Raw genomic sequence first — 27,998 nt, 5'->3', positions numbered from 1 at the left:
CACGGAAGGGGCGGGCGAAGCTCAGGCCCCGCCGGCGGAGGGGGTTGGGACGCGCCCCCTTTAAACGGCCCATCCCCCATTCGAGCTCTGCCCGCGGGAGCCGATTCCTCCCCGCCCCCGCATTCGAGCCCCGCCTGGGAAGGGAGAGTCGCTCTCCCCACAAAGGGTTAACGGCCTCCCTCTGCCCCAGAGTGAGTCCAATCGAGCGCCGATCCCGGCTCGACCAGTCAAGGCCCGAGCTGCTCGGAGTGATCAGGGCGGTTAATCAAGCGCGGAACCAGGTACACAGGCCCTAGAGCTTGAAGCGACAGGTTTATGAATCGATCTCCGATCCGATTCCTCCAAGAACCTCCCGGGTCAGTCCCCCAGATCTGGTCGATGAAGGTCGCGTAGTGGAGCGCCAATCCCCCGCCCCCGCCCCCCCGTCTGTGGAAGCCGCTGATTAGTCAAAAGAAAAGCAGGACTTGTGGCACCTTAGAGACTAACCACACATTTATTAGAGCATAAGCTTTCCTGAGCTACAAAATGCATCCGATGCAGTGAGCTGTAGCTCACGAAAGCTTATGCTCTAATAAATGTGTGGTTAGTCTCTAAGGTGCCACAAGTCCTGCTTTTCTTTTTGCGAATACAGACTAACACGGCTGCTCCTCTGGCCGCTGATTAGTCAGACGCCGATCCATTCCCCGCCCCATCGGCACGGCTGGTCTGAGTGGACAGGCTGCGTAGTCGAGCGCCGATCTCCCAGCGAGCCCAAGCGACTGACCAGACTTAAGAGCTGAGCGCCAATGCAGCCGAGCGATTGGCCGCGTCTGGCAGGAACCGCACCTCGGGCAGCGGCAGCGGGGTCCGTGGCAGGAAGCGGAGGGGACGGAGCGGGGCCCCGGGGCGGACCCAGCCGCCGGACAGCGCCGAGCTACGGAGGCCGCACGGCCCCTGGTGCCAGGTGAGAGGGAGGCGCCCTGGCCACGGCCGCTGCCGCTCGCCCCCGGTTGCCCCAAGGACGCGCCGGGCTGCTCGGGGCAGGCGGGGGTCGGCGCTGCCCCGCCGTGTACGGGGCGGGCTGGAGCGCCCCGGGCTGAGCCCCCGGCAGGCACCGGCGTAGCTCCAGTGCCGAGCCGACCCGGCCGCTGGGGGAGCCGGGACGCGCGCGTCGCTAACCCCCCCCCCCCCCGCTTGGGGGAAGTCCCGGGGGGCCCGGCGGCGTGTTTGGTCTGCGCTCCCGCTCCCCGGGAAGGCCACGTGTCGTGCTCGGGTTAGGGCAAGTACTCGGCGCTGTCCTTGATGGGCGGGGGGAAGCGCCGTCCGAAGGAACGACTCCGGAAATGTTAAAGGAAACAACCCTCAGATACTCGTTCCCGCCGCTCCCGCGGTGGTGGAGCGTTGTCCCTCGGGCCAGCTCTTTGGGCCACCTGTTGTCAGGGGCAGGCTGGATGATGAAGTAGCGACGGTGAGGAAAGGAATACAGCAGGTAGGGGAGGTTAGCTGTGTGTTCAAATCCAAGCCCAGGAGTACGGAAGTCCCCTTCTTAGGGACGAAGAATTGTGTTGTGGATGAAGGATGGGACTGGGGATCAGGAGATCTGGGTCTAGGCTGCTGCGTGACCGTAAGGAAGTTGTTTGTGTCTCAATTTCCACGTGTGTCTAACGAGACAAATACCTGCCTCTCAGGGGGGTTGTGAAGACTCATTCTTCGTTCTTTGTAAAATAGCTTAAGATCTATAAAAGAATGATGCTTTAGAAATTGTCTCACTTTCATATTATATATGAACTACCAAATATATATATTTCAGAATGGTAGTGCACAAAGAGGCATTCACTTGGTTTTTAACTTAGCCTTTTTCTTAGCCTTTTCATTGTGTACATTGACAGGGTGGAAGTACAAGTCACTGCTGGTACTAAAAGAAAGGTGTTATGGGGAGAAAGGGCTCTTAAAGAATAAACCACCCCTCTCCCCACTGTCAAATCCAATGTAACTTTAGATATAGTGTCTTTTGCATAAGGTGTATTCTCCAGTATGCTGTGGAGTTAAGTAATATAGTTAGGGTTAAACAGTAACCGAGAAGGAGAGAAATTAAATAGCAAAACCAAGGGAGATAATCTGGATGTTTTCAGCTGAGATTTGAAGAGATGAGAGGCAGTGAGGCAGAAATGCAGGAAAGCTATGCAGTACACAGTCTTGTACAATTCAGAAAATTATTGTTGCATATCCTTCTCAGCTGGTTCTCTGCCTCAGAGATACCACGTTTTGGTAATAGGAAGCAGCAGCTCTGTAGCTTTTCAGACATCACAACTGACATCTGAAATGACAGACTTTTGTTTGTATTTTTCTTAACAAAACAAAGCATCTTCCAGTGTCCACAGATCAAAAAATAATCTACAGCATTTAGGGTTTGTTACAAAATTTGGTCAAAAGTCCATATTTCTAGACAACCCCACCACCACCACACTAATTTCAGTGACAGAAAACACTGCAGAACCTTGATTACCCAGTCTACAGGGACACCTGAAAGTATTGGGTAATTGGGATAGCTGATTTAACAGATTTTGAGTTGTGCACCCATGGTTTCTTAACCTGTGTGTAGCCTTCCAAACTTCCTGGCCAGATACCATGCTTACGCACCTATAGATATGCATACTTACATACCTACTTTCTTATTAAAAGAACCCTGGTCTCTGGCCAGAGATATCAGCTATCCTTGAAGAAGTTGTGGAGCTTTTGCAGGACTTCAGCATGTCAGTCTTTATATGGTGAACTGTCCTCACCATTGTGAATGGACACAAATCAGACGTCAAGAATTATAACATTCAAAAACCAGTTGGAGAACACTTCAATCTCTGGTCACTCGATCACAGACCTAAGAGTGGCTATCCTTCAACAAAAAAGCTTCAAAAACAGACTCCAATGAGAGACTGCTGAATTGGAATTAATTTGCAAACTGGATACAATTAACTTAGGCTTGAATAGAGACTGGGAATGGATGAGTCATTACACAAAGTAAAACTATTTCCCCATGGTATTTCTCCCTCCCACCCCAGCCCTCACTGTTCCTCTGATATTCTTGTTAACTGCTGGAATTAGCCTACCTTGCTTGTCACCATGAAAGGTTTTCCTCCTTTTCCCCCCCCTGCTGCTGGTGATGGCTTATCTTAAGTGATCACTCTCCTTACAGGGTGTATGATAAACCCATTGTTTCATGTTCTCTGTGTGTGTGTATATAAATCTCTCCTCTGTTTTTTCCACCAAATGCATCCGATGAAGTGAGCTGTAGCTCACGAAAGCTTATGCTCTAATAAATTTGTTAGTCTCTAAGGTGCCACAAGTACTCCTTTTCTTTTTGCGAATACAGACTAACACGGCTGCTACTCTGAAACCTGTCCTCACCTCATATGTCTTGCTCAGGAACTCCACAGATGGGGTTATTTCAAGTGGAAGAGAAGATGCCTAAGGTGGAAAGTGTGGGTGAAGAGCTGGAGCAGCTGTGGGGGAAACAATTAACTAAGTTACGCTTACCTGAAAACTGAGGTCATGACCAGGTTTTGGATAAAGGAAGTTCAGATTATGAAGGTTTTACTTTATATTAAATATTTTCATGTGTTGTTGCTAAACGATCATTTAGCAATAACTTTATATTACAAATATTGACCTAATGAAATTCAAGAGAAGGCAGGGAGCTTCAATGTCATACTAAAAAGAAAAGGAGTACTTGTGGCACCTTAGAGACTAACAAATTTATTTGAGCATAAGCTTTCGTGAGCTACAGCTCACTTCATCCGATGTATTTGGTGGAAAATGCAGAGGGGAGATTTTTATATACACACACACAGAGAACATGAAACAATGGGTTTTATCATACACACTGTAAGGAGAGGTTTCAGAGTAGCAGCCGTGTTAGTCTGTATTCGCAAAAAGAAAAGGAGTACTTGTGGCACCTTAGAGACTAACAAATTTATTAGAGCATAAGCTTTCGTGAGCTACAGCTCACTTCATGCATCCGATGAAGTGAGCTGTAGCTCACGAAAGCTTATGCTCTAATAAATTTGTTAGTCTCTAAGGTGCCACAAGTACTCCTTTTCTTTTTACTGTAAGGAGAGTGATCACTTAAGATGAGCCATCACCAGCAGCGGGGGGTTGGGGGGGGGGTAGGGAGGAAAGCCTTTCATGGTGACAAGCAAGGTAGGCTATTTCCAGCAGTTAACAAGAACATCTGAGGAACGGTGGGGGGTGGGGTGGGGGGGAGAAATAACATGGGGAAATATGGTGATGGCTCATCTTAAGTGATCACTCTCCTTACAGTGTGTATGATAGAACCCATTGTTTCATGTTCTCTGTGTGTGTATATAAATCTCCCCTCTGTATTTTCCACCAAATGCAATCGATGAAGTGAGCTGTAGCTCACAAAAGCTTATGCTCAAATAAATGTGTTAGTCTCTAAGGTGCCACAAGTACTCCTTTTCTTTTTGTGAATACAGACTAACACGGCTGCTACTCTGAAAATTGTCATACTAGTTGTCTTTGAATGGAATAGAAATTAAGTACACTTCATTAAATGCAACCTTAAATCTTCCTTATGTGAGAGAAGGAAGCAAAGTTCAGAAAGTATTTAATGTAACTGCTGCTGACTAAACTAGTGTAACTGTTGCTGTTGTTGACTAAACTAGTGGTGGTTGCGTGGGTGTGAGGATGAGGGGAAGCAATAAGGAGGAGGGAACCATATGTTTTGCAGGCAGGTACTAGCTCTTTGGTATTGGGTGGAATATGGAGAAATAATTAAATTTAGGTTTCTGTGTTTCAGTTGTTTTACGAGAAATTGCCTTTGAAATCATTGGGAGATTTTCATGTGGCATAACTGCAGAACCTGGTCCTATTTAGGAAAGGTTGCACTTTTTTTAAAGTTTTCAGAGTAGCAGCCATGTTTAGTTTGTATCTGCAAAAAGAACAGGAGTACTTGTGACACATTGAAGACTAACCAATTTATTAGAGCATAAGCTTTCGTGGGCTACAGCCCACTTCATTGGATGCGTAGAATGGAACATATAGTAAGAAGAGATATATACATACAGATAAGTTGGAAGTTGCCATACAAACTGAGAGGCAAATTAGTTGAGCTATTATCAGCAGGAGAAAAAAACTTTTGTAGTGATAATCAGGATGGCCCATTTAGACAGTTGACAAGAAGGTGTGAGGATACTTAATTTAGGGAAATAGATTTAATATGTGTAATGACCCAGCCACTCCCAGTCTCTATTCAAGCCCAAGTTAATGGTATCTAATTTGCATATTAATTCAGTGGACAACTAAATTTTGTTAGGCATAGCACTTGGTGTTACCGTTCTCTTTATAGTAGTCTCTGCATATACATAGCTGCTTCTACCTGAGGCTTTATCAGTGCCAATTAAGCTTCTAAACAACCCTGACAGGTACAATAAGTATGAGAGGTTTCAGAGTAGCAGCCGTGTTAGTCTGTATTCGCAAAAAGAAAAGGAGTACTTGTGGCACCTTAGAGACTAACAAATTTATTAGAGCGTAAGCTTTCGTGAGCTACAGCTCACTTCATCGGATGCAGCTCAATTTTACAGATAAGGAAACTGAGGTATAGAGAGATTAAGTGACCAGCCCAAGAAGTCAGTGGTGGAGTTGGAAATAGAACCCAGTTTTACATCTAAACCACCCTCTTCCTCTCCTCTTGTTTCTCTCAAATTTTTTTTAATCTGTAGTAGCCAGTGGATACACTACTCTGAAAACTCAGTAACTTAATACAGAAATCATTTGAGATTGGTAGGCAGGAATATTTGTTTATAGTTGGTTTTTTTTTTTTTTTTTTTTTTTCTTTTTAGACTAAAATCATTTACTAGGTTTCTGGTCCTTCACAGTGCTTGGTGTGGTATACACATGGAACAATGCCAGGAGCTTCAATAAACTGTTCATATTTGCCTTACTGTTTTCTTCATATTTGTACCTTGCTTGGCCAGTAGTGAATTGTTCTACAAATCAAATATATAATTTCCTGTGGGGCTCAGTCCTAAGAGAAACTCACCTCCTTCTCAGCATCAGGATCTTAGTGCACAAAATAGCTCTGATGTGGCTGTCCACTTAGAAAGAAAAGGAGTACTTGTGGCACCTTAGAGACTAACAAATTTATTAGAGCATAAGTTTTCGTGAGCTACAGCTCACTTCATCGGATGCCTTAGATGAATTTAGACAGAATATGGCAATTTCTGTTCATTACATCTCCGTGGTATTGTGAGTTAAAGGGACACGGCCAAGTTAAATATCTTTTTAAAAAGAGCTATTTTTCTTTACCTGAGTTATAAATAAGCATCCTCTGTTCTTAAAAAAAGAAAGATGGTTAATAATCTAATTTACTTTTCATTATGTGGCAGTGGCTGGAAGGTCCTATAAGCGAGCTTTGCTTGATACCCCCTCTTGTAGCTAATTCGCTGCCTTCCAGGTGGTGAGATAAGACCAGCAAGCAGCACAGTTGGTTGTGAGATCTACAGGGAGCAAGTAAGCTCCTGCTGGAGTCCCTAGGTCAGGGGAAAGACACTTGTTTACATGTGGCTACGAGGCAGATGGCCTGGTGTGTGAGACCTGTGGGAACTATAGAAGTTATTGCAGGAGACCGTGAGTCAGAGGAAAGGGCATGTTTCATATGAATTTATGATACTCTCGTATTTGGAGAAATAAAACTCAGGCCGTGGAGGAGGGGATCAAAATCATGTGGCTGTTTAATGCTCTTGGATGCATTAGTTAGTGAGTTAGCACACTAACTGACAAAAGGCTGTTGGCTTACTTTTTACATTTCTGGTTATGTGTGCCATGCAATAGACTTGTCAGTTTCTGATTTATTTCACTTCTGGGTTTCCCTGCTTCCAAAAAGTGTTTGGGATGCAGACGCTACAGGGGGATGATTTGTTTTAAAAACCTATTTCTATTTGATTTTAATTTAACAGAAATAAAAAACATTTTAAAACTAATAATGTAAGTTTACTTTTATAGAAACTAAATTTGGGGCAAAGTTGATCCAGTGATAACCTACTAAAGGAGAACTACGGTATCCATTATAAACTCATATAATTCAAAAGGTCCAAAACTTGCCAATAAGATTTGTAGTAGTTGAGTAAAAGTGAAAGTTGAATATATAAGGTACTTGGGAAGTAGGGATTTTATGTAACCAAATTTCAGATGCTTCCTTGGCCTTTTTAATGGGCATATTTTTTTAAAAAAAAAACCTTTATAAAAAAGTTACCAGCAAGAAAAGATTTTATTTTGCAGTGTAACATTTTCAAATGACTTCCTTATTTAAAAGCCATTGACTAAAACAGAATGAATTGGTTGCTTTTGGCTCAGTGCTAGGTGATAACAATTGTTAAACTGTCCCGTATATCTGTTTGCTAATTAGGTTTTTTTTTTTGCAAGGTACTACAGTGTGCAATCCCCGAAAGTCTTTTTATCATAGACATATTATTCCAGAAGAATTGTTTTAATTTACTAGGTAAAACATGTCAAAATACAGTATTGATAAATCTACAGACTTACAGTCACCTGGATGTAAAAAAAACAAAACAAAAACCCATCCCCTGTCCCATTATATTCTTCTTCAGGAATGCAATTTTTTGCCTTACATTTTAAAAATCTGCCAAAAGATGCGCTTTGGGAGCAGCCAAAGCACAGCTTGTGACGTTCTACAGTGTAGTCCACCGCACTTAAATCAGGATGGAGTATTGCATGCTGGGAACTACTCTCTGTGAGCCGCAGTTCCTTATTAAAAAATGAGGATAGCTGCAGTTGGCTCTAATGCCTATTAATTGGGTGTGGCCCTCAAGCTCCTGACAAATTCTCCATGTGTCCTTCAGTCGATCAGTGTTTGCCTCTGAGCTTGTCTACACTTAAAATGCTTCAGCAGCACAGCTGCACCGTTGTAGGGATTCAGTGTAGACATTACCTATGTTGGTGGAAGGGGTTTTCCTGTTGGCACAGGTAATCCACCTTCCTGAGATGTGGTAGCTAGGCTGACAGAAGAATTCTTCTGTTGACCTAGTGCTGTCTACCACCAGGCTAGGTCAGAATAGCTATATCTCTCGGGCGGGGGGGGGGGGGGTTTCACACCCCTTGGAGAGACAGCTATGCCAATGTAAAATCCTAATGCAGACCAAGCCTCTGTTTATAGTTAGCTAAGATACTGGCACAGCTCTTACCGAAAGCTAGTTTATGCTAGAAGCTCTACAGCAGCGCAACTTTACTGATGCAGCTGCGTCGCTGTAGCGTGGCTGCTGAAAATGCTGTAAACTGACTGGAGAGAGCTCTCCCATTGACTTAATTATTCCACTTCCACGAGAGGTGATAACTATGTTGGCGGGAGAAGCTCCACACTGTCTACACCGGTGTGTAGGTTGGTGTAATTTATGTCACTCAGAGGTGTGGATTATTCACAACCCAGAGCGATGTAAGTTATACTGACGAAGTACAAAGTATAGTGTAGACAAGCCCTTCGTCTTTTTTTAAAACCTCATTTCACACCCTTAATTTTAGGCAAAGAATATTACTCTTAAAGCATGAACTGTAAACATCTGCCATATGCCTCATTTTTACTTCCTCATTGTGTGTGTGGCAGGAGAAGAACAGCTTTTACTTTCAGGATGAGGATGCCATAATTATTGCTTTGACCTTTGATCCTGTGTTGGGGTGGGGTTTTGTTTGTTTTTTAAGATGGGATAGAGCATTTCTGATCTCGAGAATTCTTCCTGCTTTATCAGAGAGAGATGAGTTAAAATATTCATGTGATTAGCCTTGTACCTGGGCTATCTTTTTTGATTCTCCCTCCATGTCAGGAAGTGGTTAGTTAGTTGACTTGTAGAGGTAGGAAAATAGCAGGTTTAATACAGAGCTTACACAACAAGTTTGTCTGACTTGTTAATAACATAAGTACTTTATGCTGTTGAACAGGTAATAGCTTGATGTTGATGGATTACTTTTTTCCCCACCCTTTCTGTTTCTTTGGTTAAAATGGATCCTGGTTTCATTCAACTTCAGTGGAACCAATAACTGTGTGGGAACATGCAGTTGCATACCTTACTCCTTACCCAAAAATCCATTTGTAGCCAAAGGAATTGTCATATTTTGTTCACTATATTAACTTCAGGTCTATCTTTTCTGCGCAGCAGTAGAAGAGTTGGCCACAAATGGGTCATCCAGGCTTAATAAAGCAAAGTTAAAGAAAGCGTAGGTCATCCAGAAAAATTAACTTTGGAGGCTGAATGGCTTTAGTACTTGGAATACTGAAGTTAACTTTGACGTGCAGTCCTTGCACCTTGTGCTGTAATTGCATCTTGCTTTACATCTCCCAGTAGAGTTGGATTGTAGAACAAGTAATGCCTTGAAGGAGGTAAGGATGTTGATTTCATTGGGTGGCATTCCGATGAAGTGAGCTGTAGCTCACGAAAGCTTAAGCTCAAATAAATTTGTTAGTTTCTAAGGTGCCACAAGTACTCCTTTTCTTTTTGCGAATACAGACTAACACAGCTGCTACTCTGAAACCATTCTTAATTCTGAATCGGTCTGACCAAAATTTATACAGTGCAAGAGGGCTTCTGCTGTTGGATGTGCATCTTTGGGAAGAGAAATGTAAAACTGCTTATGGTCATTAAAAATCTCGTTACACTTTTTCGTAAGAGTAGAGGTGTTGACTCCAGAGTTATAACCAAATTCTAGCTAAGGGAATTACATTCTGCCTACATAAATTCCCCTACAGCTTCAGATGCATATGGTTTTTTTGCTACAACTTCTCCAAGTATTGTATAGAGTAGGCAGCTGCCATGTTCCACCCCAGAGTGGCTACATTTCAGCACTTGTTGGAGTGAGCCTCATATATAGTGTGTATATGTTCAAGTATGTAAAGTACTTGCGGCTGAAAGGTGTTATACAAGTGCCAGACATTATCAGTCTGCTCATAGAATCTCTCTTTTTTTAATTACATAAAGAGTACTTGAAATAGAACATATACCTGATATTTTGTGTGTAGTGATTCTGATTCTCTTGGAGAGATGGATATACTAAGGCTGACTTTTTAGGTAAAAGTGATATGTAATCCGATCACTGAGAATCTGCAAATAAAATTCAGGAGGCTTATTTGGGGGCTGCCCTGATTGTTTCTGGTGCTTTTTAAGCTAGATTGATTAGAACATAGTCACAGATGATTCATGTTGTTTGTTCTTCCCTGTAATGGAATATATGCTAGTACGTAGCATATGGTACTGCTGAACAATGTTAAAAACACAGAGCCCTGATTTGATGTTATACAGTAAAATGGAATTTGGGTTTTTTAGCCTGAGCTTAAGATGAAAGCTTTAGTAGATTGTCTTTGCTGCTGGTCTGTGTATCAGATACAGTACGTTCTGGTAGCGAATTCCGCATATGGCTGTTTACATTTCGGGGAGCTTTTTCCCATTACTTGCATGTGTTTCAGAGTAGCAGCTGTGTTAGTCTGTATCCGTAAAAAGAAAAGGAGGACTTGTGGCACCTTAGAGACTAACAAATTTATTTGAGCATAAGCTTTCGTGAGTTACAGCTCACTTCATCAGATGCATTCAGTGGAAAATACAGTGGGGAGATTTATATACATAGAGAACATGAAACAATGGGTGTTACCAAGTGATCACTTAAGGTGAGCTATTACCAGCGGGGGTGGGGGGGGGACCTTTTGTAGTGATAATCAAGGTGGGCCATTTCCAGCAGTTGACAAGAAAGTCTGAGGAACGGTGCTTGGCCAGTGACTTCCACCAGTTCAGTGATTTCCCTTTCTTTAAAACTTTGGCAACAAACACATACTGTTTAAATATTACTTTATTTAATGTAAATTACCTTAATAGATTGTACCAAATTTAGGCCTTAACATTGATTGTCATCATTACATGGTTAATTTTAAATAAGTTTATTTTTAAACAAAAAAAGGAATTTTAATTTAAATAAAAATTAGGGCTGTCGATTAATTGCAGTTAACTCAGGCGATTAACTCAAATTAATCTCAATAAAAAAAATTTTAATCAGTTTTAATCGGACTGCTAAACAAGAGAATACCTATTGAAGTTTCTGAAATGTTTTGGATGTTTTTCTACATTTTCATATATATTGTATTCTGTGTTGTAATTGAAATAAGTGTGTATTCTTTTTCATTACAAATGTTTGCACTGTAAAAATGATAGAAAAAATAGTATTTTTCAATTCACCTCATACAAGTACTGTATCTTTGACCTGAAAGTGCAACTTACAAATGTAGATTTTTTTTTGTTACATAATTACACTCAAAAACAAAACAATGTAAAACATCAGAGGCTATAAGTCCACTCAGTCCTACTTCTTCTTCAGCCAATCGCTAAGACAAACAAGTTTGTTTACATTTTCAGGAGATAATGCTGCCCTCTTCTTATTTACAATGTCACCAGAAAGCGAGAACAGGCATTTGCACGGCACTTTTGTAGCCAGCATTGCAAGGTATTTATGTGCCAGATATGCTAAACCTTCGTATGTCCCTTCATGCTTCAGCCACCATTCCAGAGGACATCGTTCCATGCTGATGATGCTTTTTAAAAAAAAAAAAATGCATTAATTAAATTGTGACTGAACCCCTTAGGGGAGAATTGGACGTTTCCTGCTCTGTTTTACCTGCATTCTGCCATATATTTCATGTTATGACAGTCTTGGATGATGACCCAATACACTTTTTTTTTTTTTTTCATTTTAAGAACACTTTTGCTGCAGATTTGACAAAATGCAAAGAAGGTACCAATGTGAGATTTGTAGAAATAACTGCAGCACTCAACCCAAGATTTAAGAATCTGAAGTGCCTTCCAAAAACTGAGGGACGAGGTAGGGAGCATGCTTTCACAAGACTTAAAAGAGCAACACTCTGATGCGGAAACTACAGAACCCAAACTACCAAAAAAGAAAATCAATCTTCTGGTGGCATCTGACTCGGATAATGAAAACGAACGTGCATCAGTCCGCACTGCTTTGGATGGTTTTTGAGCAGAACCAGTCACCAACATGGACATGTGTCCCCTGAAACGGTGGTTGAAGCATGCGCATCTGACAAGTAAATATCTTGCAACACCCGCTACAACAATGCCAGGAGAATGCCTGTTCTCACTTTCAGGTGACGTTGTAAACAAGAAGTGTGCAGCATTATCTCCTGCAAATGTAAACAAACTTGTTTGTCTGAGCAATTGGCTGAACGAGAAGTAGGACTGAGTGGACTAGCAAGCTCTAAAATTTTACATTGTTTTATTTTTGAATGCAGTATTTTTGTACTTAATTCTAAGTTCAACTTTCATGATAAAGAGATTGCATTACAGTACTTGTAGTAGGTGAATTGAAAAATACTATATCTTTTGTATTTTTACAGTTCAAACACTTGTAATCAAAAATAAATATAAAGCGAGCACCGTGCACTTTGTATTCTGTGTTGTAATTGAAATCAATTATATTTGAAAATGTAGAAAACATCAAAAAAGATTTAAATAAATGGTATTCTGTTATTGCCAGTGAAGACATGCCCTAAGTTGTTAGCATCTAATGGATATGGATGTTTAGCCTCCATATGAGATAAATTTGGTGGGTCATAGGGCTGGTCTACACTACTGCTTAAGTCGATGTAACTTACGTTGCTCAGGGGTGCAAAAAAGACATCTTCCTGTAGACTTGCCCTTAGTTCTACCTCCCATGTCACAAACTCACCACTATACTTTCCCTTACACTGTAAGAACTCAGAGGGTTGAAACTGTCTTAATATATGTACATATATATGTACAGTGCCTAGCACAATGAGGCCCTAATCTCAGTGGGATCTTCTAACAACGTCTCTGGCAGCAGGGGCCAAAATTGCCTTACTCACTGTAAAACTGGGTATTGGCAACACTGAGAGATCATTCCACTGTGTAAAAGGATTGGGAAGAGGTTTTTGTATTATAACCAATGATTGTGTTTTCCCCACTGCACCAAATTAAACTGGGTACTAATACAGAGACTTAAGGCTTGTCTACATGGCCCCCTGGTTTGGACTATGAGGGCATGAATTGCAGCTGATGTTGGCGTGCTGCACCAGGACTGGTCCGTGTGATTGCAGCAGGCATAAACTAAAAGGTACCTTGATCACATTAATGCGGTGTGTTTGAAGAGGCGTTAATATGAACTAAGGTTATGTCTACACTACCACGGTAAGTGAATAACATAGCTGGAGTCGACGTACCTTAGGTCAAATTACCGCGGGGGGGGTCGGCGGGAGGAAATCTCCCGTCGATTTACCTTACTCTTCCCGCCATGCGGAGTAGAGTATAGGGGTCGACTGGAGAGCAATCTGCAGTCGATTTGGCGGGTCTTTCCTAGACCCACTAAATCGACTGCTGGTGGATCGATCTCAGAGCGTCGATCCTTGCTGTAGTGTAGACGTGCCCTAGGTACCTTTTTAGTTCTTGCTAGCAGCTGTGACAAAGTTCCTCCTCTGCCTTGGTGAGTCCTGCGCTTATGGGCGGATTTGCTCGCCTCAGAGGTTCATGGCAGCCCTCAGTTTGGCCGCTTTCGGGCTCAAATCTGCCGTTCACTCAGTTAGCCTCATCGCTGGCCAGCATGGGGAAAGGAAGAACAATCCCCGCAGTCTCTGCTGATCCACCTAGTGGATCGGGGAACAGGCCAGAGACCTTCCCCTCTGGTGGAACCCACAGTCCAGGTCAACTCCTCCGGTATCAAGTAGGGAGTTGGAGGGATGGGGGGAACCGGGGCCCGCCCTCTACTCTGGGTTCCAGCCCAGGGCCCTGTGGAATGCAGCTGTCTACAGCGGCTCCTGTAACAGCTGCGTGACAGCTACAACTCCCTGGACTACTTCCCCATGGCCTCCTCCCAACCCCTTCTTTATTCTCAGCACAGGACCTCCCTCCTGATGTCTGATGATTGCTTGTACTTCTCAGTCTTCCAGTAGTTCGCCTTCTCACTCTCAGCTTCTTGCACCTCTTGCTCCCAGCTCCTCGCACGCACACCACAAACTGAAGTGAGCTCCTTTTTTAAACCCAGGTGCCCTGATTAGCCTGCCTGTCTTAATTGATTCTGGCAGCTTCTTGACTGGCTGCAGGTGTTCTAACCAGCCTGTCTGCCTTAATTGTTTCCAGAAAGTTCTTGATTGTTCTGGAACCTTCCTTATTGCCTTACCCAGGGAAAAGGGACCTACTTAACCTGGGGCTAATATATCTGCTTTCTATCACTCTCCTGTCACCATTGGCCCGACCCTGTCACACAGCGTCCAGATCGGGCAGTTACAGTGCAGCATTTTGGTGTGTGCTGCAACTCACACCCACTTAATCTGCCCTGCGGCATAGTGTAGACATAGCCCATGATTCTTTGCCTCCACAATCCCCTGAATGTTTTAAGGAATTCATATGTGTATTGTGGGGCAGTGTTACTGCTTATTGTAGATTTGCTGGACCCCAAGCAGCCAGGGCAGTCGGACCATAAATTACCTCATTGCAGAAAACCAAACGCCATTCCATCCCCCCTCCCTCTGTTGCTCACTCTCCCCCATACTCGCTAATTTTTACCGGGCTGCAGCAGGAGGTTGGGGTGCGGGAGGTCCTGATGGCTCCCGCTGGGGATATGGGCTCTGGAGTGGGGCCAGCTATGAGGGTTCTGAGTACAGGAGAGGGCTCCGGGCTGGGGCCAAGGGGTTCAGAGTGCGGGAGGGAGCTCAGGACTGGGGCAGGGGCGCAGGAGGGGGTGCGGGCTCCAGGCGGCGCTTGCCTCAGGCAGCTCCCAGGAAGTAGCTGGCATGTCCCTCTGGCTTCTAGGTGGAGATGCGGCCAGGGGGCTCCACGTTGCATGCTGCTCCTGCCCACAGGCACCACCCCCGCAGCTCCCATTGACTGCGGTTCCCAGCCAACAGGAGTTGTGGAACCAGTGCTCGGGGTGGGGGCAGCGCACAGAGCCCCGGTGGCTGCCCCTATGCCTAGGAGCCAGCAAGGCATGCTGGCCACTTACTGGGAGCTGTGCAGAGCTGGGTTAAGGAGCCTTCCCATGCCACCAACCAGACTTTTAATGGCCCGGTCAGCAGTGCTGACCAAAGTCACCAGGGTCCCTTTTCGAGTGGGTATTCTGGTCGAAAACTGGACACCTGGTAACCCTACCTGCTACCAGTTGCACAGCTTGCATCAGACCTAGGGTTGCAAGATGACACTTGCTCTGTTTGTGCTTAAGGTCAGCTCTGTTTGCACACACAGATTTCAGGAAGTGGTGTATTCAAATCCCATTGATAAAACCTGATCTTTGTAAAGAGAGTCCTATGGCTAATAATGATAGGACTGGAATCCAGGAGATCTACATTCTGTGCCTGCCTCTTCCATAGATCAGCTCTGTGCTGGCTTTCTGTCTCCCTTTCCTCTATCTGTAAAAGGGGATAAAACGTGCCTAAAACATGTCTACCTCACAGGATATGGAAGCCTAAGTATTATTGATAAAATACCTTAAGATCCTTGGATAGAAGGTGCAACAGGAATACACAAGATGCTATATGATGATGAAGGCACAAACAGTGGTAAAACTGGTTAAGCCTTGGTTATCCTTATTTTTTTAGCAAATGGGTTAATTAATGCTGTGATCGCAGCAGTGTGGAGAACTAAAGCATATGCATTAGATTTTGGTGCATCCGATGAAGTGAGCTGTGGCTCACGAAAGCTTTTGCTCAAAATTTGTTAGTCTCTAAGGTGCCACAAGTACTCCTTTTCTTTTTGCGAATACAGACTAACACGGCTGCTACTCTGAAACCAGATTTTGGTGTGTTTCTCAGCAAGCCTTGAGCTTTTTTTTTTTTTTTTTTTTTTTTTTTTTTTTTTTTTTCCTGTTTCACAACTGGTTTTGCATGCAGGTCATGTTCTAGCCTTGTCCAGGAATTTTGGCAACTTAGCGTGGTGATGGTTACGATCTGCCACTAGTGAACCCTTAACACCTTCAGGCCAACAATACTATGCACCCGCCCAGTTTTTCTTCCGGATCTATTTAAATGTTTTGTTTTGACCAATTGGATTTATTTCCACGTTGTCAGTGGTGCACAGCGTTAAAACTCTTTACACAGAAAACTAAAATGTCAGCATACGGTATCAAACAAATAAATCAAGTGAAGCAACCCCTCCAGTGTGTGACAGTCTCCAAACTCAAGCTCCCTTTTTTTCTTTGATGTACTTGCTTGAAAATTTTCCTGTTGCACGCTATATAGAGGTGTATTTTGTTGTTCAGGTAAACACATTTTTTAGAATCCAGTGTTGCCAGCCTCTAGTGGTCAAAAATTATGACTCAGGCCCCCTCCCCCCCCCAAAAAAAATCATGGTACACCCTGAAAAACTATAAGATTTTTAAAAATAAATGTTGGATTATTTTTATTTGCCCTTTTCAGGTTTTTGAGCCTTCTGGTTTCACATTTTCCATTTTTTCTATGCAAGTAGGAGGCTAGAAAGTAGCATACTGTATTTTTAAACTGAAAGCTCAAATTCTGATATCATCACCTGATTCCAGGAGTTGGGAAGTATCAAGTACCAAGTATCATGAGAGTTGTGATTCATCATGTGAAATGGCAACCCATGTAAATTTATCTTTATGCTGTTTCTTATCTTTTTGCACTCCATTCAGCTTAGTTTAATGAGAGTAATCCAGCCAGTTTCACTTTCCATTTCTCATGCATTAGCTCAGTGCTTCAGCATTTGGGTTGTGAACGCTTCAGGGGAAGGTTTAAATCCAAACAAAAATCTGTTAATTGAAATTCCAAACAAACATTTGTGTTAAGTTTTGAAAACCTTTGCTCCAGAATCAAATTTTGAGGCTTTAGCTATCTTACATAAAAAGAACAGGAGTACTTGTGGCACCTTAGAGGCTAACAAATTTATTAGAGCATAAGCTTTCGTGGGCTACAGCCCACTTCATCGGATGCATAGAATGGAACATATAGTAAGAAGATATACATACAGAGAAGGTGGAAGTTGCCATACAAACTGTAAGAGGCTAATTAATTAAGATGAGCTATTATCAGCAGGAGAAAAAAACTTCTGTAGTGATAATCAAGATGGCCTATTTAGACAAAAAGAGAAGGAGGACTTGTGGCACCTTAGAGACGAACAAATTTATTTGAGCATAAGCTTTCGTGTGTCTAAATAGGCCATCTTGATTATCACTACAGAAGTTTTTTTTCTCCTGCTGATAATAGCTCATCTTAATTAATTAGCCTCTTACAGTTTGTATGGCAACTTCCACCTTCTCTGTATGTATATCTTCTTACTATATGTTCCATTCTATGCATCCGATGAAGTGGGCTGTAGCCCACGAAAGCTTATGCTCTAATAAATTTGTTAGCCTCTAAGGTGCCACAAGTACTCCTGTTCTTTTTGTGGATACAGACTAACACGGCTGCTACTCTGAAACCTATCTTACATAGACCATTTTGAATTCCAGTGTCAAGCTTCCAACTGTACATCTTAAACAATGAGATTGACAAATATTTTTAAGTGTCAACAGCGTGCTTGGTGTATACCACACAAAGGAAAACGTGTCCCTGCCTCAAGGAGCTTACGGTCTATATATTTGGATTGTGTCCTTTACAGATTTGTTTTCACTTGTGTTGCAGAACATGAACCTCTTGATAGTGACTGGGGAAGGATAGAAAGCAAACCAAACCAGTTTCATTTTATTTCAAGTCTTGCAATAATTATTGGGTTTTTTTTGTTAAAGCCCCAGATCTTGAGGCATGTGATTAGGTGAGAATCTCAGCTTTTACTATTGATTTCTGGCCCTCATAGTTGTGGAACAAAGCTTAAAATGTGACCAGAGTTTAACCAAAAGGTGCAGAAACAAGGCGACAAACAGAGCCCCCGAAATGTTAAACTTTTAAAAAATCGTGTGATTTCTAAACTAATTGCAATTTTGGGAGGCCTGTCTCAGGATTTTTAACACTTTTTGGTTGTCACGACTAGAAAACATTTTCAGGCATTTCTAAGCACACTTGACTTTCAAAGCCATCCAGGGAATTTGTGTTGGGATGTGTAAAGTATAAAACACCTTTAATTAAAGAACATTTGGCTTCCAGTGGCAAAGCCTCCTCATCCAAAGAACATTTGCAGCTGTTGTCAGTGAACTTGTGGGTTAGAATCTCCAGGGTGTATACAGAGGAAGTTAGAACACTTTCATATTTATGATCTCTGAAATTGACTTCCCGGTTGCCTTAATTTAAGCTGCTGGTTTCTTTCTTTAAGCTTATGAATGCTAAAGGACATGTAATAAAGTTTAACCGAACCACTGAATGTCGAGATGAAACATATGATTCTGTATCCTGCAATTTGTATTCCTGGAACTCAACAGATTATATAGAAACTGGTCAGACAGTGTATGTGAAAAATTATCATTTATTTCTTCGGTGCCTGGCAGCAGAAACTTCTTGGTGCTGACTGCTAACGTAGCAGAACCACCAGTGCATGCTAGCTACATTAGTAGAAGGGGGTGTAAAGGCAGAACATACTTCCCACTGTCAAAGGATTAAATGAAAGAACTAAACTATTGTACAATTTAGACTTAGTGCAACAGATGGCTTTCCTTCCCTCTCTTCCCTTTCTGTCACCAGTGGTCCTGTTCAGGTTGGACAGAGATGCTTTCATTAAGCCAGGGATTCAGAACCTGGTGTTCACACTTTGCTCAATTAAAAGCCAGACTGAAAATTTGCCAGGAGCCCAAAGGCTCCATTTACTGCTAAATGAGGCAGATTTCAGTTACTCTTATCTTGAATACTGAGGTGTGTCCTGTCTAGGCTTCAGGGCCCAGTGGGTGGTGATTCATTTTCCTCTGGATCAATGATCTATTACTTAGTCTGTACTTGTACTGCCCTCATCACCGTAGTATCTGAGCACCTTCCAGTACTACATAGTGTGTGACTGTATGTCCATAATGATTCATTCTTTCTCATCCTGACCCTAGTAGGAGAGTTGTGTGTGTAGCGTTGTGGTGGGTTTTTTTTTTTATACATACATACTGCTATCTGTGTGTGTTCGAGAAGGCAGATCCGAGAAGTACACCTTGCATTTGGAGTGGAAGGTGGTGAAGTTTGTGATAATCTTTGGTTCCATGGTGAGTTTGTCCTGCTGTCTTGGACCAGTTCCTGAGAAAGCACTGTCTCCTGCTTCTGCTTTATCCTTATGGCATCCTTGCTTTGCACCCCTGTGTTCCAGATGAGGGTGGGACCCCGCCAAAATGTTTTGATGCATTGTCTTCCTTTGTATGCACATAGGTGCAGTTTGGCTTCAGGATATTCTGTTCCTGCTTCAGAGACCTGAAATCTCAATGCACATGGCTTGTTATCAGACCTGGTGAGTGGAGATAGCATTGTCTGTGTAAGTAGAGCAGCTGAATGAGGCTTGCCCAGCGAGCGTTTGTGTTAGGTAGAGTTTAAATACAACATCTGGGTGGCATAAACCCCTCCCCCTTCCCATATATTTCACCCTTCCTGTTTTGTTTGATCAATTAAAATGTCTTGAAATTAAAAGTAAAACTGGAGGTGAGTGAGTCAGAGTTTGACCCCCTTGATACCAAAGGTTGATTTTATGTCGCTCTTGGGGTGTGACTCAAAATTCTAGGCAGACTTTGTGGCATGTTAGCACCAAGTTGAGCTTCTGATGTTGAAACGAAGAAGGGAAGTGTGTGGGGGAGAAACAAAGCATTTCTGCCCAGCTACATAAGGTGGGAATTGCAGCTGGCTGGTTATTTTTAGCTCCTACAGTTATCTCTCTGTGAACGTGAATCTTTCTTTGCGGTCGAAGAGGCTTTGCGCGGACGGGGGTGGCTGCTGACTGCCCTTACAAGTTCTCTTCATACCGCCCTGATTTTGTTCATATAGTTTTTGATCCAGTGAGGTACTGAATGCTTCCTGTGAGGTAGCAAGTGCTATTCCAAGAAACGTCACAGGAATATTCACCAAGGCAGCATTAACATTTTCCACTCATTAGGAGAATTGGATACGATTTCTGTCTCCTCATTCTGTGCAGGGACCCATCAAGTGGTTTTGATACCCACATGGGTGCGTAGAGGAGGTAAAAGGTAAAGGCACTGGTCTCCATCAGTTCCTGTTTGTTTCTCTCTATGGCAGAGTGGCTTAAGACTTCTAGTTCATTTTAGTTGATTGGCATGAGGAGAGATGCATAGAAAGTTTCTATTTTAAGTTCTGCAACATGAGAAATGCCCCTTCCAATATTGCTTTCACCACTGTATCTGGGCTTTCTGGAATCAGTCAGTCTGTTGCAATGTACTGGCCTAGAAAACTCCACAGTCTGATAACTTTTCCTCTGTTATCAGAACACTGACTGGATAAAATGTTCTAACCATTGTTTCAGGGTCATTAGTCTTGAAGAGGCATTATAGAAAATTTTGCAATTTCGAAAACAGTGCAATTTATCTTTGTCCCCCAAAACTTGGGGGTGGGGTGGGAGGAAGGAGGCTTGTGTTGGCTACATTTTAGTAGCCGTGAGCATTGTGGCAGCATTAGTAATCTCTCTTTTTTCCCAAAGAAAACAGTGTTTATGGAAAGATGCTCTGCAGATGGACTCCTTCTGTCCCCAGAATGGGCATAGCCCTGGCAGAACACATACAGCATTGCAGCAGTGCTGGACCCCTGCTAGCGGGCCTCAGCCTGGACCTGCTGATGGTGAGAGGGTAGTTGTCTCATTGGCCTCTGCTGAGCCTGCCACGAGTGCACATTGTGGGGTTGGTTTTTGTGAGGGGGATACCTGCTCTTGGGAGGAGGGATTGAAACCACCAACTCCTTCACAAGGCCAGCGAACAGCTGTCAGACTAAAGGCTCCAAGCCTCTGCTGACCTGTCACAACAGCTTTTAAAACCAGTGATAGGAAGCTGAAGGGCGGGGGTGAGGTTGTTGAAATGAAACACTAGTTTCATTTCAGAAGTGAAAGAGTTGAATTAGAGGTGGCTTAAGATAAGCTTTTACTAAGCAATGAGACGAACTGACTTGTCAGGAAAGGAAACCTGCCAGTTTGGGGTAATGAGCATATAATCCCTGTCCACGCTTGGGTTCAAACCGTGCTTTCTGAGCCAGTTTTTGTACTGTTTTTTAAACTTTCAGGCTGACTCTATTTGGCTGGCTGTGGAGGGGGCAAAACCATTGCTAAATCAAGCCTGATAACTTCTAGCCCAGAGCAGGGTTTCCTGTCAACACAACAAGTCTAGCGTGAGTAGCAACAGTGCAAGTTCCCCCAAGCCATCCCATGCCAAAGTGCCTCCCCCTGCCATCCTGACCTGGAGGGAGTCACCTGAATCAGAGAGGGTAGCTGATTCTCCACCGCCTAGTTAGTCTCTGATCTATTTGCCAAGGATGCCAACATGGGAGCAGACTAGTGCCAGTGATTACAGTTGGTTTGGTTTTGATATATTTGTGAGTTCTGCTAGGAAGTATGCTGAGGATCTGCAAGCTCACTTGAGGTGCTGTATGTAATTGAAAAGACATCATGGTGATAACTTTCAGTTACCACTGACTTGGACTGGTTTTGAACAAAGGTGTAAAGATGAGACAATACTCAAGTACCCATCTTTGGGTCTCTCAGAAACAAAGGCATTTTAAATGGTAGCTAAATCTCTTATCTGTTAGAAATCCATTTCACATTGCATTGACAGCAAACCCTGTTGTATTGTACATCAATCTTCTAATACTTCTGTTGAATACATCCAGTGTCATTTATTTACGGAATTAAATCTACAAACTCTTCATCATTGAACTAGAAATCTTGAACCTATGTGATGGGTTTGTCTTAGCAGCTACAAAATGTATCTGCTCAATCCTAAAAATTATTGCAGTCAATTAAAAGAGCCTCCAACACTGGCAGCTGAATAGACTTTAAAAAACAACCACCCAAAACCTCCAGAGACAAACATGTCTAAAAACAAATAAGATCTATTTACAAGCTGGCATGTCTTGAGTGGTTCTTAAGTACTAGAAGACACGTATATGACTTATGGTTGAGTGGCATTTTGATAATGGCACAAGTTTTGATTGGCCCTTAAAATGTGCTTCAAATTAATTTGCCTGCAGTTGTGTTCTTTATTCACACTGGTTTTGCCATTCCTAAAAGTTTGTGTGATGGGCTTGCTGCGTCTGTCCCTGCTTTGGCAGATGTAGAACAACCTTTAGAAGAATACACTGGTTACTGTGCAAGGCCTATTGATTTTCTTCAGCATTTGGCTCGTGTTTGTGGATGTTTGTTTTGACAGCTTCTCTCACTTGATATTAACGTGTGTGTGATGGCATGTAGATGATAGGATAGGAGGCATTCAGTTGCTACAGTGATGGGTGCCAATAAATGAATTTAGATTGTGGCATTTGGAATGCTGTCACTTGAGCGTAGTTTATTTAATTGGGGGGCGGGAGGGGTTTCGTCTGTGCTCAATGCATTTGGCTGCCATTAGTGATAGGTGCTATATAAATTAATACAAATGAAATAAATTGTTACACATCTTAATTATGCTGCTGTGAAATAGCCCGCTGCTTTTACTTCCTATAGTGATTCTGTGGCGTTGGTCCCCTCTCTGAAGACAAAAGGTCTTACAGCACTGTTCTCAGTCTGTGGTGAAGATCTCTCTCAGAATGTCGGACAAGGTATTAACTCTCTCAAGTTTTGGTAGACAAATATCGGCATTGGCTTAGTCATTAGAAGTAATTTCCTGCTCTGCTGACATAACCTTCCCTGGCCATATTTGCACTGTAGACTGATGAGGAGCGCAATCGGGAAAGTAACTGAAATACTTCCCTGATGGATTGTATTTTCTATTGGACAACCTACCCTAAATGCTCAATTACTGAGGGGCAATCTTCGCTCATTGATATATTTTGCTTTCCAAAACCAACACTCTGTATAACTTTTCATGCTCAAAAAAATTTTAGTCTCTAAGGTGTCACAAGTACTCCTCTTCTTTTTGCGGATACAGACTAACACGGCTGCTACTCTGAAACTTTTCATGAGTGATGTACCCAAATTCTTGGATGCTAATATCTAAACTGTATGGTTAATTTTATTCACCTAATTTTGGGTTATTGCTGATTGTGTACTATATGCATCTTATGACTTTTTTAAAACAAATTTTTTATATTTGTGGATAATCTGAGCACTATACTCAAATGCACAGACACTCTTTTCTTAACCTGTGTATTATATAATTTTTTAACATTATCTTTAATAAAAAATTTTAAATTCAGTTAATGAATAATGCACACGGCCAGCAGCAGAGTTATTCCCTGTTGCTTACCATGCCCACCTTAGCCGTGTTTTAAAAATCTGTACATTTACCATGCTTTTTACTTTATATAGTACTTCTCACTAGGAAGAATCCACAAATGCTTCTCAAACTATTTCCCTATTTTTCAATGGGAGCTTCAGATGCTCAGCACCACTGAAATGCAGCAAGCTCTGGGATCGGAGGGTGACAACAAACATGCACATTCCACAACTGGACAACAGGGTGCAAACCTCTACTCTTGTTAAAATGCCATGGAATCAGTAATGTCCACCAGAATCACACTGGAGTAGAAATTCTATGTATTAATCCTTCATAACTGAGATATTTGTTTAAAGCTCCACAGTGGAATAAAGTCAGTGGTAATATTTATTCAGTGATCGAGGAGGCATGAACAGTATATAATGCAAGGTGCTACTGATCTGGGCCTGGAGTCAATTTGTTTTAAGTACTCAATAGAGTTGCAAGATAAGCTTTTATTAGCCTGCCTATTTTGTACATGTGAGGTAGTTAGTGCGACTATTTCATACTCTGTGGGGAATAGGGTTTTCAATCTACATATTGATGAGGATATTGTTGCCTGTGCTAGATTGCCTGCACTGGTACTTGGAAGTCCTCTTCATCTCTGGAACAGCTCAAACCCACAGCAGCAGTACAAGCTTTCTCATGCCTCCCCTTCAGTGTAACTCAGCTCTGATCTGGAGGGCCCACCTGTAGGAGTGAGAGCAGATCAGTTCTCAGCTCTTTTCCTGATGCAGTTAGTAAGGGCATGGTGTATGGAGGTGGCCTGTAGCGTGAATACTGTCAACTGAGAAATTAAGACAACCAGCACATTTCACATATGCCCCCTAATGTTTGTCATATCCGACCTGGGCTGAATTCAGATCAGTGACCTAAAGGGAAAGATTCAGTATGTCATCTCTTAAGAAATCAGGTTTTTCCCCAACAACCTCCAAAATCTCATAAGACTAGCCAGTGAGTCTTCAGCCTGGTGATGTATTATAACTGTTGGTTAGAGAGGTGACTTTTTATTGAAATTATTACACCAGTACAAGCCCTAGTAAGGATGCAGTGATACTGGTAGAAAGGTGCTTATATCAGTATAGCTTATTTCTGGAGGGGAAAGGGAATAAGATATGTCAGCATAAGCACTGCTATAATGGTAAAATTGCATCCACACTAAAGACATTGTAGTGCTTTAAATACTGTTCCAATTGAAATGGTACAATTTCAATGTGTAGGCAAGACCTGAGTTGAAAACTGGAACATAGAGCCATGTGGCTTGATGGGTTTCAAGTGAATGTAGCTGGGTTTTCGCAACATAGCTGTGGCCTGCTTGGTTTGTTATCTAAAAAGAGAGGAGCCTTATTGGTCTCAATGGTGCCGAGATTCCAGAATCAGCAATTCTGGAAGCTCTCTGCCTCTTCTTCCTCTAGCTTGGAGACTTTGCTGCCTCCAGAAACATTGAGTCAGGATGCCAAGCTGTCGTGGCCAGTGATTGCTTGAAGCTTCCTCTGTTAGTTTTAGCTCACACTTTTAGGAGCCGATTTGGCAAGCAGTGAGTTATGTCCGGAATAGAAATTGCCATGTATTATTAGTTGAGAATCAAAGAAATGTATATTTTATGAATACCGGCAAACCAAAACCCTGGAGAGCTTGAGATTTTTTTTTTTTCCCCTCCTATCTTTTTTTTAATATCAGAGAAAACCGATAATTGCTGAGGAGATGTTAGTATAAGAAAATCATCTCTGCAGCTGGGCAACTTTTATACCTTGTTCAGGGGAGTCTAGGGAGATCTTCAGGAATGACTGGGATTTCAATATTTGATGCTGCAGTTCTACTGTGCCCTGGTTCCATATTTCCTTCGCATGAGCAGTCAACTCAGAATGCCTGCTTCATTTCCCTTGCATCGTATGTGCATTAGCATCTTACTCTGAGGAACTGGCTTTGGCACTTGACACAGATGATCATGACAAGAACCACTCGGAGTAAAGGAAAGTCTGAAGAGTGCCATTATTGTACTGTATTTGGTGGCACTACTGGGAAATGGCAAATTATTGCTGGCCAGCAATCTGTCTGATTTGGAAGCCTGGCTTACAATATGTTAATGTTTCCAATGCTTTACTTTTACCAGAGGCAAAATCAGGTTAGTTGCATGCAAGTGTTTTGGAACCATGATCTTATTGAAGAAATTCTAAGGTTTCAAAGATTCAAACGTGGATGAAAGCTGTTTTTATTTTTTTTTAAGTGTGTTGGTCATTTCAGTTTCTACATTCAGCTCTGTTGCTAATCCTATAATAAAAAGAAAAGGAGTACTTGTGGCACCTTAGAGACTAACAAATTTATTTGAGCAAAAGCTTTCGTGAGCTACAGCAGGATGCATCCGATGAAGTGAGCTGTAGCTTACGAAAGCTTATGCTCAAATAAATTTGTTCATCTCTAAGGTGCCACAAGTACTCCTTTTCTTTTTGCGGCTGCTACTCTGAAACTAATCCTATCATAGTGAAGCAGTTTGGAGTTAAGAAGGTGTTCCTCTTGTAATTGTTAAACAGCTGTTCTTTTCTGCATCGTGCTTTTTGTTTGTTTTTTTTTAAATAGAGGTTTGCTATGCAATGACTTCAAGTGCATTCAGGGCAGATCTTTGTATCTTCCAGTTCACCAACCTCACTCCAGTCTGAATTGGTTTCTTACCACTTTTGTGCCTCCGGATCTGGGCTTTCAGGTTTGGGAGAGGAGGTCCAGTTTTGTAAGCCAGCCACTAACTTCCAGAGGCTACTTATGGATATGTTTATTCATAGAAATGCAGGACTGGAAGGGACCTTGGTAGGTCATCTAGTCCAGTCCTCTGCACTGAGACAGGACTAAGTATTATCTAGAGCAGTGGCTCTCAACTAGGGGTCTGGGGACCACAGGCAGATTTCAGGGGGTCATCAAGCAGGACAGTGTTAGATTCGCTGGGGCCCAGGGCAGAAAGCCCAAGCCCCACTGCATTGGGCTGAAGCCCAAGGCACAGCACCACCAGGGGCTGAAGCAGAAGCCTGAGCAACTTAGCTTCAGAATGCCCCCCCTGTGGTGTGGGGCCTGGGTGATTGTCCTGCTTGCTACCCCTTAATGCCAGCCCTGGCTTTTATTTGCAGAAAAACAGTTGTTATGGCGCAGGGGGGGCTGTGAAGTTTTTACAGCCTATTTGCGGGGGGCCTCGGAAAGAAAAAGGGTTGAGAATCCCTTGATCTAGAGCAACTCTGATAGGTGTTTGTCCAATCTGCTCTTCAAAACTTCCAATGATGGAGATTCCACAACTTCCCTCGGTAATTTGTCCCAATGCTTAACTACCCTTCCAGTTAGGAAGTTTTTCCTAATGTCTAACCTAAATCTCCCTTGCTTCAATCTAATTATTTCTTGTCCTGTCCTCCATGATTAAAGAGAACAATTTTATCTCCATCCTTTTAATAACCTTTTACATACTTGAAGACTGTTATGTCCCCCCATCAGACTTCTCTAGACTAAACAAATGCAATTTTTTCAGTCTCTCCTTGTAGATCCTGTTTTCTAGACCTTTAATGCTTTTTTGTGGCTCTCCTATGGAATTGCTCCAGTTTGTTCACGACTTTCCCAAAGTGTGTCGCCCAGACCCGGAAACAATACTCCGGTTGAGGTCTTATCAGTGCTGATTAGCGTGGAATAATTACTACTTGTGTCTTGCTTACAACACTTCAGCTAACGCATCCCAGAATTGTTTGCGTGTTTTTTTGCAACAGTATTACATTGTTGACTCCTATTTAGTTTGTGATCCAATATAATCCCTGATGTGTTTCTGCGGTACTCCTTCATTTTCCATTTTGTATTTGTGCCATAGATTATTCCTTCCTAAATGCGGTACTTTCCATTTGTCATTATTGAATTTAATCCTATTTATTTCAGACTATTTCTCGAGTTTGTCAAGATCATTTTTGAATTCCAGTCATGTCCTCCAAAGCGCTTGCAACCCCTCCCAGCTTGGTATTGGCTGCAAACTTTATAAGTGTACTCTCTATGCAATTATCTAAAGCAGGGGTTCTCAATCTTTTTGAGCCCCTCACCCCACCCCAACCATTCTGTAAAAACTCCACAGCCCACCTATGTCACAACTGCTTTTCTGCATATGAAAGCCAGGGCTGGCGTTAGGGTGTAGCAAGCAGGGCAATTGCCCAAGACCCCATGTCACGGGGACACCGCAAAGCTAAGTTGCTCAGGCTTTGGCTTCAGCCCCATGCAGCAGGGCTTCAGCTTTTTGCCCTGGGCCCCAGTAAGTCTAATGGTGGCTCTGCTTGGGAGACCCCCTGAAGCCTGTTAGAGGACCCCAGGGGTCCCCAGACCCCTGGTTGAGAACCACTGATCTAAAGCATTGGTGAAGATATTGAATAGGACTGGACCCAGGACAGATCTCTGCAGAACCCCACTTGATATATACCCTTCCAGCTTGACTGTGACCCATTGATAACTATGCTCTGAGTATGCTTTTCCAACCAGTTGTGCAGCCACCTTATAGTAGGTTATCTAGGCTATATTTCTCTAGTTTGTTTAGGACATGGTCATGTGAGACTATATCAAAACCTTACTAAAGTCAAGATGTATCACATCTACTGTTCCCTCTGCCCCACAAGACTTGTTACCCTGTTAAAGAAGAAAATTAGGTTGGTTTGACATGATTTGTTCTT

The 27,998-nt window shown here is 42.7% G+C and overlaps 1 protein-coding gene across 5 annotated transcripts in view; it reads left to right on the top strand.

Annotated features, from left to right (window-relative positions):
• The first annotated feature begins 3 nt into the window (after nucleotides 1-3).
• The window catches only part of TAOK3 (TAO kinase 3), a 139,767-nt gene continuing 111,772 nt past the window's right edge, over nucleotides 4-27,998 (top strand). The window contains exons 1-2 of one of the 5 annotated variants that reach the window (XM_043497795.1): nucleotides 780-943; nucleotides 19,295-19,397. The gene's annotated coding sequence lies outside the window, so the exon portion shown is untranslated. Of the gene's footprint in view, nucleotides 282-668; nucleotides 944-1,182; nucleotides 1,469-19,294; nucleotides 19,398-27,998 lie in introns of those variants that run through there. The other 4 variants (XM_043497797.1, XM_038373986.2, XM_038373988.2 and 1 more) reach the window with 4 other exon arrangements.

The sequence above is a fragment of the Dermochelys coriacea genome, chromosome 15 (genome assembly GCF_009764565.3).
Source record: "Dermochelys coriacea isolate rDerCor1 chromosome 15, rDerCor1.pri.v4, whole genome shotgun sequence".
Taxonomy (NCBI): Eukaryota; Metazoa; Chordata; order Testudines; family Dermochelyidae; genus Dermochelys; species Dermochelys coriacea.
Note: the sequence above shows the minus strand (reverse complement) of the source record. Positions and strands in the feature narration are given on the sequence as shown.